The 13,996-nt window shown below is 42.0% G+C and overlaps 1 pseudogene across 1 annotated transcript; it reads left to right on the forward strand.

Moving 5' to 3' along the window:
- Positions 1 to 5,287: 5,287 nt before the first annotated feature.
- LOC308622293 (ferroportin-like) lies at positions 5,288 to 13,613 on the forward strand (annotated as a pseudogene). The gene is made up of 7 exons: positions 5,288 to 5,301; positions 6,061 to 6,242; positions 7,238 to 7,396; positions 7,779 to 7,889; positions 9,817 to 10,051; positions 12,365 to 12,455; positions 13,203 to 13,613. The product of its transcript is annotated as a ferroportin-like (transcript).
- The last annotated feature ends 383 nt before the right edge of the window (positions 13,614 to 13,996 follow it).

The raw sequence follows: 13,996 nt of genomic DNA on the forward strand, positions 1-13,996 counted from the left end.
GAAATTCTGCCGTGGCAGGAGGAGATGGTGACAAATCTTTTTTTTTTTTTTTTAATTTCACTTATTTTATATATATATATTTTAAATTAATCTTTTTAAAATTTTTATTTATTTATTTTTGGCTGCGTTGGGTCTTCGTTGCTGCACGTGGGCTTTCTCTAGTTGAGACGAGTGGGGGCTATGCTTCGTTGCGGTGCGCGGGCTTCTCATTGTTTCTTGTTGCGGAGCACAGACTCTAGGTGCACAGGCTTCAGTAGTTGTGGCACACGGGCTTAGTTGCTCTGTGGCATGTGGTATCTTCCTGGACCAGGGCTTGAATGTGTGTCCCCTTCATTGGCAGGCAGATTCTTAACCACTGCACCACCAGGGGAGTCCTGAATCTTTCTTTTTGATTCAAAGAAGAAGGAAAAGTAAAACAAAACTCCAAGTCCCATTTGTACCATTTAAATGGAAGTTTTCACCAACTAGAAAAAGATATTTGGGGGATAATAAAGGAAACTGAATATGGACTAGCTTTCAGATACTATCAGAGAATTAGTAATATTTTTAGGAGAGAGAATGGCCTTGTCATGAAGGGAAATGTGCTTACTTTTAGGAGATAGGTGCTGAAGGGGTAAGTTACGATATCGACAACTTAATTTCAACATATATTGAAAATACACATACACACAGAGATAAAGCAAATATGGTAAATATTAGCAATAGTGAAATTTCGATACTGGGTATATGGGCAGTCATTGAACCCGTCATTAAAGGTCTGTGTATCAGTTGGAAATGTTTCCGGTTGCAAGCAAAAGAAAACTCAACTGGCAAGGTCTGAATCTCAAAGAACCTTCATTACTTACTAAACAAGAAGTGCACAAGTTATCCAGTCAGGGTTGTTTCAGCAATTCAGTGATGCCTTCAAGGCCCTGGCTGTTCTTCCCATTTGCCTTGTCGCCCTCAACCCACTGGCTTCTGACAGTGTCAGTTTATGACTGAGAGGCCGCTGCTACAGCTCTAGGCATCACAGCCACAGTCAAAGGCAAAGCGGTGGGTGGGGAAGAGCAAAAGCAAGCTCTCCTCTTGCATTTGCTTCTTTTATCAGAAAGCAAAATCTTGGGGTTGGGGAGAGGGATAAATTTGGAATTTGAGATAAACAGATACACACTACCAAATAGAAGGTAGATAAACAGCAAGGACCTACTGAATAGCACAGGGAACTATATTCAGTATTTTATAATAATCTATAATGGAAAAGAATCTGAAAAAGAATACATATATATATATACATATACATACATATATATATATATGTAGCTGAAGTAGCTGAATCACTTTGCTATATACCTGAAATATTGTAAATCAACTATACAATGAGATATCATCTCACACCTGTTAGTATGTGTATAATTTTAAAAAATAATAATAGATGTTGGCAAAAAAAGAAAAAGAAAGCAAAATCTTTCCCAGAAGCCCCTAGGAGACTTCTCCTTCCACCTCAGTGGCTAGAACAGTCAGAGGCCAATCCTAGCTACAGGAGGTCTGGGAAATGCCATCACAATAAGTGACTTACATCAGTTGTAATTCATCACCTGGGGCTAGGGATGCACTGTCTCCCAGAGCAAGATTGACGTAGGGAAAATGGCAGCTATTTCCCATTTGTTAAACATATGCTCTTTTTCTCTAGAGAGGATATGGTTCTGCTTTACTAGGTAACAGAAATGATTTTAAATGAAAGTAGAACTAAAATTCATTCTTCACTGTATCCTGTTGCTGTTTAACAGGAAAGTGAATGGTGTCCAAAAGAGACTTTAGCTTTCTTGTCTTCCTGGACAGGGTCTCTTTAGTCCAGTGAAATAGAAACTCTGACCATCCTTGAAATCTATCTTTTGTTTCACTTTCAAGTTTTATAATACATTTCAATATACAGTTTACTTTTAAAGATTGTTCTCATTGTGATGGACATTAGGCAGCAGGATAGAATATATACTACCGCTCATCCTATTTTTAGCCACAGTTGATCTAGTGTCCTCTCTTTGCAAGGCTTTGTGATAGGTGAGTTACATGTTCTCTCATTTGTGTAAGAAGGATGTGCTTGCCTATTACAAAAAGCCCCAATTCAGTCTGAGTCATCAGACTTAATAAAGAGAAAACCAGAAGCTTTCAGCAATTGTTCTAACTTCTACTTTCTCCCCAACCTGTGTGAGGCCAATATAAGATAATCTCGACATCTGGGCTGTTTAAATGGAAGTCCTGATCATAGCAAGTAGTAGTCCTAACTAGAGTTCCCTCCTGTCCCCTTCCCTAGCCCTTGGCCCAAAAGTAGACTTTCTTTTAGAAAGAATGCTGCACACTCATTCTAGATGGATTAAAATGAATTCCCAGACCAATAATAGCCACCTAACCATCACTGGGAGCCGTAGTCATGTGTCCTTGGGAGGCAGACATAGCCTTGCCTGGCCTGGGCCAGAAGGTCTTTGTGTGTCCGGATGTCCCTCAAGACCACAATGGCACATTTGTCTGATGATTTAGCATTTGGTGTTAATGGCTGGCATTGTGCTCAGGTACATCATGGCTGGCTGTCCCCTGTTTCTGGGTACCTTCTGGATGTGGCTGACTGTGACACTGACTGCTACACCAGGGCTCTGCGGCAGGGCTGGCTTGGAGCAGGCCCAAGAGCCCCCTTTTCTCTACTATGTCAACCAGCACCAACCCCATCCCCCCACCCAGGGTCCCTGACTCAGGTATCTTATTGGGGCTGCACTGTAGCCTATGGCTTGCCTGTCTCCCTGTGGTGACCCCTGGGAGACGTTTCATTGCTGATAGAAGCCACATGACTATTCTACCTCTAAACTTAGATTTAACGCTTAGGATAAATATTTTGAGTGATTCTCCCCAGTGTTTTATATGAAACATTTCTCTCTCTTTTTGCATTCTTATTTATTTTTGGCTGCACTGGGTCTTCGTTGCTGTGCGCAGGCTTTCTCTAGTTGTGGCGAGCGGGGGCTACTCTTGGTTGTGGTGCGCAGGCTTCTCACTGAGGTGGCTTCTCTTGTTGTGGAGCTCTAAGTGCACAGGCTTTAGTAGTTGCAGCATGCAGGCTTAGTAATTGTGGCTCGCGGGCTGCAGAGTGCAGGCTTAGTAGTTGTGGCTCATGGGCTTAGCTGCTCCGCGGCATGTGGGATCTTCCTGGACCAGGGATTGAACCCGGGTCCCCTAAATTGGCAGGCGGATTCTTAACCACCATGCCACCAGGGAAGTCTGAAACATTTCTTTTTGATTTAACTTAAATATAGTAAGGACACATCACTTTAAAAAACAAAAAAAGGATCAATGTCCTGGAGGATGGGAGAGAGATGTGTGGTGAGGAGTGGCTTTGCTGGGCGCCCATAGAAACAGGAGGTAAAGGTGGAGCCACAGGTGTGGGCAGGTGGGAAGGTGTAATGGTGGGAAGGTGTAATGGTGGGAAGCGAAGGAAGTCCTCTTCTACTGCTTTTATATCTTTAGTGGCTTAGCAAACAGGCTCTCAGCTCAGAGTGAGGGTGGGAAATGCTCCAAGAGAGAAGAGAAATCAGGAAAGTAGGAAAGTAAATGGACGAGAAAAACACAGTGTGAGGGTGGGCAGCCTAAGGCCCCGCTTATGGTTAGTGATACGCCTTTGAAGTGAGATTAGCCAATGGCGAGTAATGTACCCCTGGCCAGAACCTCTCCTCTCGCTGGGCCAGATGGAAGATCGAATAACAATACAGAGAATTCCTGATGTGAGGGGCCAGCTCCCAACAAGTTCTTGCTAGTAGCTGGGGGCCAGTAGGGCCGGCCTAGAGCAGACTGGGCTACCAGCCAAAGACCCTGCTCTTCAGTGCAGTAACCGTCACTGGAAGATTTGTCCATTGCTGGGCTGTGATGTGGATAGCAAAGTGCTGATGCCTCAGGCATTGCTGAGGTGGTGAATAGTGGAGGTACACCTGGGGAAAGGCCACAGGGTTGGTGATATCTACACATGTGAAGGACCCAAGGCACTAGTCTTCCAGCACTGAGCTGCGTGGCTGGGTGGTGCTCCTGTGTCAGGAGATGGTATGTCCAACTTTGACAGCCTTCCTCAGTGACTTCTGTTGCCCTTTGGGTTCCAGAAAGCCTCCTAAATGACCTGCCATAGTTCCTCCATGACTGGCTTGTGGAGTGACTGGGTGATACCCACACCCATCTAATAGGAAACTCATCACACTAGTTACAGGTCATTGTCTGTTGTTTGTTATCCCTGGATAATAGAAGAGTGAGAACCCTAACTTTTTTTCACCACTTTATCTCTAGTGCCTGGCAGAATACCTGAAAGATAGTAGATGCTTGTTAAGTTTTGAATATGCGTGAATACATAAAAGAGGGCTGGCAGGAAGGAAGGGTGTAACGGAGGGAGGGAGGAAGGGAGGAAGGAAGGAAGGAAGGAAGGAAGGAAGGAAGGAAGGAAGGAATTCTTGTTACTATATCAGGGCTATTCTGGAGGAGGGTTGTTTAAATTGGTGGTAGCCTGTATAGAAGATATAGCAATGCAGGTAGGTGGAGGGTGGTGGGAGCTGATGAAAAGGGCTTTAGCAGGGCTCTCTAAAATGAGGAAGACACACTGGAGGTTGCAGCGAGAGACCAGGAAGACTGGGACGTCAGTGGCTGGCACAGATGGGGATCAGGTGCTATTTTGGTGAAGGTGTCAGAAAGGTGAGAATAAAGAATGATGGTCAAGATGGGCAGGAGGGAAGCAGGAGAGGGTTCCTGGGTGAAGAGCTGAGACAGACCCACAGCTCAGCAGGTGTAGTGGGTGTGTTTGAAAGGCCCCTGCAGAGATGAGGCCCCTGCAGCTGGGCATCCACAGAGGAGCCCAGTGGCTTTAATGATCCGCCTCTCTTTCCTATTCTTTCTGGAAAGAAGGGATCTCCCCTGGACTTGCTTCATCCTCCCTCTAACTTGGTACTTTACACCCCAGCCTCTGGATTTTCTTGTTTGCAGTTTGCTTTCTCTTTTCTCCAGACCTTCGAACCCATGGTTCTCATGACCTAGAAAGCTAGCTCCACCCTCAAACCTCCTTCCTAGTGACTCCTTCTTGGCCCTCAGATTTTGCTGAGGGGTAACGTCCCCTTGAAGTCCCTGTTCTGCCTTCCCAGGTTGAGTGGCTGCCATTTCTATGTTCTTCATCACACTCTGGGCTACTTCCTTTAAAACACATATCGCAGTGCAATGGCTTGCTTACTTCTCTGACTCCATCTCTAGACGTGAAAAAAGGGGTATGGTTAAATATTTCCCTAGTGGTCACTCAATGGCAAATAAATGGCAAAGGAAAACAAAGCAGAAGCCCTGATAATCCTCTCACTTGTTGAACAAAACCATGTGCTTTTCTGTTGCCTGTGTTTTTATTTCACACCAGGCTAGTGTCCGAAAGCAAACTCATGCCAAACAGAATTTCACTTTCTCTTAGTTAACAGGTAAAATTTGCTTTAAAGAAATATATATATATATATATATAATTTTTTTTTACTATTTCATAATGTTTATCATTTGGAAATATGTGTTTTAGGAGCAACTTTGACCTACCTCATCAGTCCAAGATTTTTGATTTATATAAGCTGTGCTTTATCGATATGGGTAAGATGAATCAAAATGAAATTAATATATTTTGAATGGTTAAGAGAACTGTAATAGGCAATTAGAATGTCTTGAAATAACTGATGCAAAATGTGTGTATATTTTTGTTAAAAAATGTTTTGAATTTCAAACTCTAGCACAAATAGGGGAAAGTGCATCATGAATATATATCCATATATATGTGGAATAATTATAACAAATACTTATAAAGTGAATACACGAAACCACCACTCAAGTCAAAAGCTAAGATGTAGCCAGCACCCAAGAAGTCCCTCGTAGGGTCCTTCTCAATTATACCCCTTCCTCACAAATGGAAGTAGCCAGGAGCCCCACTTTTCTGGCATTCACTTCCTTGCTTTTCTTTATAGTTTCACCACTGGTGTAGGCGTCCCTAAATGATATAGTTGAGTTGATTTCAAGTTTAGTTTGGACTTTCCATAAATGAAGTTCTACTATATATATTCTATTTTATCTTGCTTCTTTTGCTCAACATTATGTATGTAATCCCATAAAATTATATGGATACAATCTTCTACTAGCAGCAGTGTTTGGCTTAGTGGTAGCTGGATCTGTATTAATATTCAGGGTATTAATTGGTGATTGGATCAACAGGAAACCAAGAAAAAAAGGTAATACATATATAATGATATGGTAAATTATGACCTCACTAGCTTTTTTGGTTTACTTAGTGAAATAAAATACAGATATGAACTTAATAATGACAGGACATAAGTTTTAAAAACTAGAAAAAGTAGTATCCAGCTTTCTGTCATTCTCTGGTACTATATTTAAAATATTTTATTGTAGTTTTTAGATATTTATCCATCACAGATTTTTAATATTAAATTCCTAAAAACATGTTTCATTTTAATACTCTGGTATTACCTATGTATACCTAGGTATTACCTATGTATAATATACTCATGTAATTTCTATTACTATTAAAGACAATTTCTATGTGTAAAAGATAACTTTTATACCAAGTAATCTGTCTAAACTGGGAATTACTATCTGGAGACATATTTGTTCAAATGTCAATCTATTTTTAGCTTTTCCCTCTAATATTTCTTTAACCTTCCTTTACCCAAGAAGAATATAGGATTTCCTAAGTTTTTCCAAGTCTTTTGATTACCAGTCAGCCTGATTGTTTTCATTTCACCTAGGAGGTTTGGCAAGGCATTCTCTGAAAGCACAGCACTGAAAAGGCTAACTTATTTAAAATCTGGACTGTTGGTCCTTAGGCCATATTGATAACTTCAGTCACAGATTAAAGAAGAGTGTGATATATCAGTAGAAAAGTGTAAGTGCTTTGATTTATCTAATATCCTGCTTTTCATATCATCTTACTCTCAAAGCATGTTTTCATTTGCTTGCAAAACCCAGCTTTTTTTTCTTCTTCTTCTTCTGGTTGTAAAGGCTTTGCCTTTAGTGAGCACACAAGCCTGCTCTTTGCTTCCTACTCAGCCTGTGATTGCTGATGGGAATGATACCCCTGGTTGGCACAGGGGTTTGGTCAACTGCAGTTACTCTGCATTAAACAGTTATGTAATTGTAACCTGTCTCTTAAAACCAAGAGTAAATATTGTTTCCCTTTGCAGTTGGTCATGTCTTGCTCTTCACTCAGAATGCCTCTATCACCACCTGCTCTGCAGTCCTGATGCTTGTGTTCTCATACAGAAGGGAGCTGGGGCAAGTATGGCAAGGCTGGTTCACTGTGAGTGTCTGCCATCTCCCCCCAGTGCTGTGAGAGTGAATGTCACAGGCAAGACCAGAATGCCCTTCAGTGAGTCATCTCTGGATGGCCCTGCTCACTAATTTGGGATCTGGCTAATCTTTAACCAGTGTTCTCCTTACCCCTAATTTGTTAATCAGAGTCTATATCTCACAGTCATGAAGGCAATAGAACAGCAGAGTCTCTGTCTGCAAGGTACAAATTAGCACTGGATCTGGTGCTACTGGGGTAGGAAGAAGAAAACGCTGAGAATAAATACAACATTTGGCTTCAAACCTGCATTGAACCTCTTTCTCTCAAAAGTCTTTGGGTTCATTTAGATGCTCTTCAAACTGTCAGATAAGTAACTGTATGCATTACAATGGGCTGAGAAAGTCTATCCCTGGGTTCCAAACTCCATTTACCCTCCTTACTTCGGTGGTCTGCTTCACAGCTGTGATCACCCTGGCAGCCTTGGCGAACCTGGCCAGCACAGCACTGACCAACACCATTCAGAAGGACTGGATTATAAGCCTCACAGGTGACAACAGAGGCCAGCTGGCTGGTGAGCTGTGGATATAACAGGGCATCACAGGTTCTCTAATCTGCTGAGAAGTAGGCCTGGTTTAGTGAACAGAGTTGATGAGACAATTGGCGCTCCGAGAAAGGCAGGAAAGTAGCCTTTAATAGAAGGTATTTGGAGTCAAAGAGACCTGCATTTGAATGCAGCTAAAACCAGCTATGGCTCTTACCAGCTGCAAGTTACTTAACTTCTCTAGACTTTACTTTCCTCATCTGTAGAATGAGAGAAATTATGACAGCCCCCCACGTTGCCACCCGCTCACTTTTGGGAAGGATTCTGTGAGATACAGGATTTGTAAAGCACTTACCACTATATCTGCCCATGGGAAGCATGTAAGAAATGGATGAGACCGTTATTATCAAAAGGATATATAGACCATACTTTCAGGAGAGAAATCCCTCTGAATATATTACAGAGGTTCTTTGGTCATTTTAGATTTGAAAAATAAGTGAATTAAAAGATTTCTTAATTTTTGTCTGTGATAAGCTTCTACGTTCCCCAGAAAATTCATCCCCAAGTGTGACTTGATTATCACCTAATCACTAGTAGTGAGAGGTAGAATCTTCTTTTTCAATAATGGAGCTAAATGGAAGAATCTGGCATCTTTTTATTTTTTCTTCCATTTATAAAACTTGGATCATTTTCATTGTGAGATATTCAAATTGCCAACCTAAAGCAGGAGATCTTGTCTTACCCTATATTTGTGCAGTTGGTACTCTTGGCTAGAAAACGTTCATGAGAGTTGATAGCCAAGATAAAGGAAGCTATTACAGAGGATTCTATTAGAATATACTCCTTACAAAGTGTAGAAGCCCCTTATAATCATGTTTTCTTCTAAACTACACTTACTTGGATGTACTGTGGCTTAAATAACAACACCCAAAATAAAACAGCTATGTGGGTACAAGCCGGGTGACATGGTGTTGAAAGTGTCCTGTCTCTGGGTAAAAGAAAATCTTCCTGCTTGCTGTTAATTAATTTTAAAGAAATCTAAAATAAAGCACAGATTCAGATTTGAGGTTTATTCTAATTTTAAAAATCATCTTGTGGGCTTCCCTGGTGGCGCAGTGGTTGAGAGTCCGCCTGCCGATGCAGGGGACACGGGTTCGTGCCCCGGTCTGGGAAGATCCCACATGCCGCAGAGCGGCTAGGCCCGTGAGCCATGGCTGCTGAGCCTGCACGTCCGGAGCCTGTGCTCTGCAATGGGAGAGGCCACAACAGTGAGAGGCCCGCGTACTGCAAAAAAAAAAAAAAAAAAAAATCATCTTGTAAATATGTTCTTTAATGATGGTGGAATAGTTAAGAGAATAAGCTTTAGGGTCAGACTGCCTAGGTTTGAATCTCAGCTCCACCATTTACCTTCCCTGTGACCTTAATTAATTTCACTTCTTTATGTCTCCGTTTCTTAATTTGTAAAAAGGAGATACTACAGACCCCTTAGAGTTGTTGCGAGGATTGAGTGAGATGAATATGTGTAGAAGGCTTAGAACTATGCGTGTGGCAAAGAGTATTCAACTGTTTCTATCCTTCGTCCTCTGTTTTTTCCCTCTCTTCCCTGTCAACGTGTTAGTCATAATAATGGCTATTAATACTGTTGTTGTTTGGACAGTGGGATGTGATAGAAAGAGTGCTGAGACAGGAGTTGGAATAACTCCAAGTTACCTAATCTCTCTAGCCCTCAGTTTACTCATTGGTTAATTGTTCAAGTTCCAGCAGAACTGATCTCAAAGGTCTTTTCCAGGTTGAAAATCCTATGATTAATCTATAGTCACACTAAAAGGGATCTTTCCTGTTTTCACTGCCATTCACCCAGTGTGGACTCGCAAATCTAACAAATACACGACATTAAATTCACCAGGAGGACAGACTCATGCACTGAGTTGCAGTGTTTCCGTCCTCTCACTTACAGGGATGAATGCAGCTGTCTGGCGGCTGGACCAGATCATCAGTATATCTGCTCCCCTGTTCATGGACCAGGTGATGACATGGGCATCTCATGTGATCGGTTGTTGTTTCATTCTTGGATGGAGCTTGGTTTCACTTCTTGTTGAGTTTCTATTTCTATCCAGGGTTTTTCAACTAGTTCCCAATTGGCTGTAAAACCCCAGCGACAAATGGGGGCACTTCCTAGAAAGGCGACAGGAGTCTGTGAACATTCAAGGCAATGCAAACTCAGAGACAGCTCTTGCTTCTTTTTTTTTTCCCCTCCTTTATGTCAATGCTTCATTTCTTCTTTTCAGAGCTTGTGTCTAACTATAATCTTAATATTCTGTCTGCAAATGTGCCTCAAACAGTGAGAAGTGAGAAGGCTCCAATAGTGCCATTTGTCATTCAGTTCATATGGTTGGTGTCATTGGGGGAAGCAGGGGGGTCTGCCATGTACAGTTACACAGGTTGTACACTACACAACTCCAGGGGTTCCATTAAGACAGTTTCCACTGTGAGTAGCACTCCCTGGGGACCGTGCAGTTTACAGCCTGCAAAACCTATTCCATGGTCCTTAGGGCAAACTCCTTCCTATTTTATCATAAGCCTCTTTCCTAAAGACGCTAAGCTAGAGAGACAACTATGTCAGGGAATATGGGCTGTTTTTTGGTCAAGACAATAGATAAATTGGCCATCCATGCTATCAGCAGTGTTTTTTAAATCAGAAATTGCTTATCATCAGGATGAGGATGACAGGAAAGTAAACCTGCCAGTAAATATGACCCCATTCTCTCAAGGTAAGTGCTATACCTGCCTATTGACAATGTTGCCCATCTGCCTGGGCAACACAGCCCAGGCATTGCTTCTGACCTCAGTTTCTTTCTGGAGTTCTTTTTTTTTTTTTGGACTGGTATATCTCTGAAAATGGATGATCACTTTATTTATGGTTATTTTGACCTATTACTTTATTTTAAGCATGAGAATTTTGACATGAGAATTTTAAAGAGAAATGTAATACAGTACCAAATGGGAGAACAATCATGGAAAAAATACAGCCAGTCGACTAATAATTTTTCAAAAATTGTATCTTAATCTAAGCAATTTTGCTTTATTGTTGATTACGTGAAACTAAGTTGCAAATCACAGACATTTCAGGTAAGCACAGAAGTTGAGTTGGTAAAGTCAGTTTCAAACAAAAGCTAAGTTTAAGACAAATGAAAATGAAATCATATTTTTATCTCAATCAATAAACTCAAGGATTTTAAAAACAGATAGAGATGAGGGTCTTGCAGTTGTGATGTCTAATACTGAACTGAAAGCTAGGGTTGATTTTCCCAATTTGGCCAGTTTAGATAGCTTCCCATTATTCCCACATTCTTGATCCATGGTCCTCAAATTGTGCTCTTAAGTGACAAGAAAAATCCTCCTTCTTGATGGTCTCCTGTCAGGCGTGATTGAGTAAGTCTGGTATTGACACCTGACTTAAACTGGACAAGTGAGATTATCACTTTGGATAGTTGGAATTCAGATGAGGAAATTCTAATTCAGTTTGGTATAGTTTCTTGAGGAAAGATGGGTAGGCTTCTTTTACTGACTGTCCACACTCCGGAACTCCACACTCTGAGGCCCCCCTCAGGCTGTGCTGCCTTACCCCCTGCTGTGCAGGCCCTGGACTTCTTATAATTATATTTTCTCTCAAGTTGTTTTGCAATTAAAGCTCACCAGATCTCATTGTATGGATAAAATGTAAGTATCTATAGAGATAGGTAAATAGATAGATAATACATATTTAAATGATGGATGGATGGATAGACAGGTAAATAGATAGATAGATAGATAGATAGGGCGAGCTATATCTTCCCATCTACCACTTTTAGTTTTGTGACCCTGTGTGGCTAATTTATTCAAACTCACTGTGTCTCACTATCTGTAAAGTAAGGATAAAAATAACAGAACTGATGGCAGGGAAGCGATTAGATAATATAGTCTACATAAAGCCCTAGGGAAGCGATTAGATAAGATAGTCTACATAAAGCCCTATTTCCTTCTGTATAGAGTAGAATTTAAGTCAATGTTGGCTGTTTTTTTCATTGTTATTGCTATCTTTACAAAAAAACCCTGCTATGGCAATAAATTCTTTTCTATAACCAAATTCACCCTTCCCACAGTTCTTGGGCTAGAGTGGATTTAGCCCACCTGACCCTCTCTCCTTCCTTCATAGCCTTATTTGGCTCTTCTAGTCCTTTTTGGAGTTTGTCTTAATTTGTGCTAAATACTTCTTACAAATTGTTATGTACTTTAAAAATCTGTTTGCAATCATTGCCTGTTCTGTCCTGGAAGATGGAAAGGTATTTGTCATTTCCTTTTCATGAATATCTGCTTCTTCAGAAAAATAACCAGAGGAAATATCCACCACTCTTCCCAAGAGTTCATTACCACATCTCAAGCATGTGCAGTTTTGTCTTTTACTCTCTCATGTGTCTTCCCTCTCCTGTCAACGTCCACCTTCATGAATTTACTGTTTGTCTTAGTCTGGGTTCTTTCAAGAGCAATTCTGGAACTTGCCTTACATCTCCATCACCTTGCTCTTCTCGGGTGTGATCCTGGCAGGAATTGTGAGCGGTGGGTCGTGTGTGGCATAGGATTCTGCAGCCTGTGATGTTGCTAAGTTATCGTAGAAGCATTTCATGGTCTCATCACTGTGTCGTTGTCAGTCTTCATCATTCATTCACTAAGAACCCATTATGTGACAAGAACTGTCCTAGACACTGGGGATACATGAGTGGTTTAATCAGACAAGGTCTTAGCCCCACTGAGTGTACAGTTTGGATGGGAGACCAAAGAGTGAGTAAATAGCAATGGCCAACAACACAAAGTGACAGGAGCTATATTAGAGGACAGAGGATTGGAGACACATAGGAGGGACACCAAATCTGGTCTTGAGAGCTGGGGAAGCCTTTCCAGTGGGAGGCACAATTAAGAAATCCCTGAAGGGCAAGGTCGGCAGGTGACATGAAGAGAGGGTGGGAAGTTGTGCAAAAGCTGAAATGTGGAGATGTGGAGATTTGGGGAAGTGAAAATAGTTATTTCCAGGAGTCAAGCATGTAAATGCTACAAATGGCATCCACATTGAAGGAATATTTTGACCTGGGTCCTTTCCCTGTGGAAGTGGGATGGGGCGAGGGGAAAGAAGACAGCTTGGTGGGGCCAGAGCTTTCCCTAGCTGCCTGGGGAAGGGGAGAGAAACTGAGCCACCGGAAGCCTCATTTACCCAGTGTGAGCGTGCCAGTCAGTGCCAGAGCCAGAATTCTCACCGGGGTCTCTGACATCTCTTTTCATTTCTTCTCCCCCCACACTGCTGCCCTGTAGGTCTTTGGTCCTTTGACCTCACTGTGACCCAGCTTCTTCAGGAGAACATTCTGGAAACAGAGCGAGGGGCTGTGAACGGTGTGCAGTGTTCCCTGAACTACCTCATGGACCTCATACACTTCATCCTGGTCATGCTGGCCCCGTAGCGTGTTCAGCATGCTGGTCTTCACCTCCATCCTGTTTGTAACCACGGGCCAAGTGCTGTATTTTCTTAATGCAAGGAAGTGTAAGAGTACAAATGCCCATGCTCAGAAGACAGCGAAGAAGAGCACTTCAACCTGAGAGGTAGGCAGCACCTCTGACCACTCAGAGCCCTACTAACACTGGCCCCATCTCACTGTTTCCGGTGATTTCCCGAGTTGCTCCTGGGTGCTTACCTTGTTCCACTGCTACATTTGAGAGCAGTTATGTCACCATCACCTTTGGCAATAGCATCAACTGCTTTAAACGCATCTTTGGGGCGATGGCTACTAGCCAGAGTTTGAAAGGGGTCTGACTCGTGGCATGCCCATTAGCAACTCAGATTCCACTCCAGACAACTTGAAGGGGCTTGTTTTAATTCTGCCAACACAATTCAACGTTTTCAGGTTTTTATTGTAAAGAACAATAAAATTAGGCAGGATCTTCTGGTATTAAAATTAGAGTTAGATCACGGTCAGTGATGTTTGGTCTCAGTTCCTTGGGTTTTTGTTCTACAGCTGGTTTGTGAACGTCCTTTTGATGGGCTATGTGCCCCTCACAAGGACTGAAGCTATCTGTTGAATTCGATCATGGTAACAACCTTTGGGTGGTTT

The sequence above is a fragment of the Mesoplodon bidens genome (assembly GCF_964165515.1).
Source record: "Mesoplodon bidens genome assembly, chromosome: 9".
NCBI lineage: Eukaryota > Metazoa > Chordata > Mammalia > Artiodactyla > Ziphiidae > Mesoplodon > Mesoplodon bidens.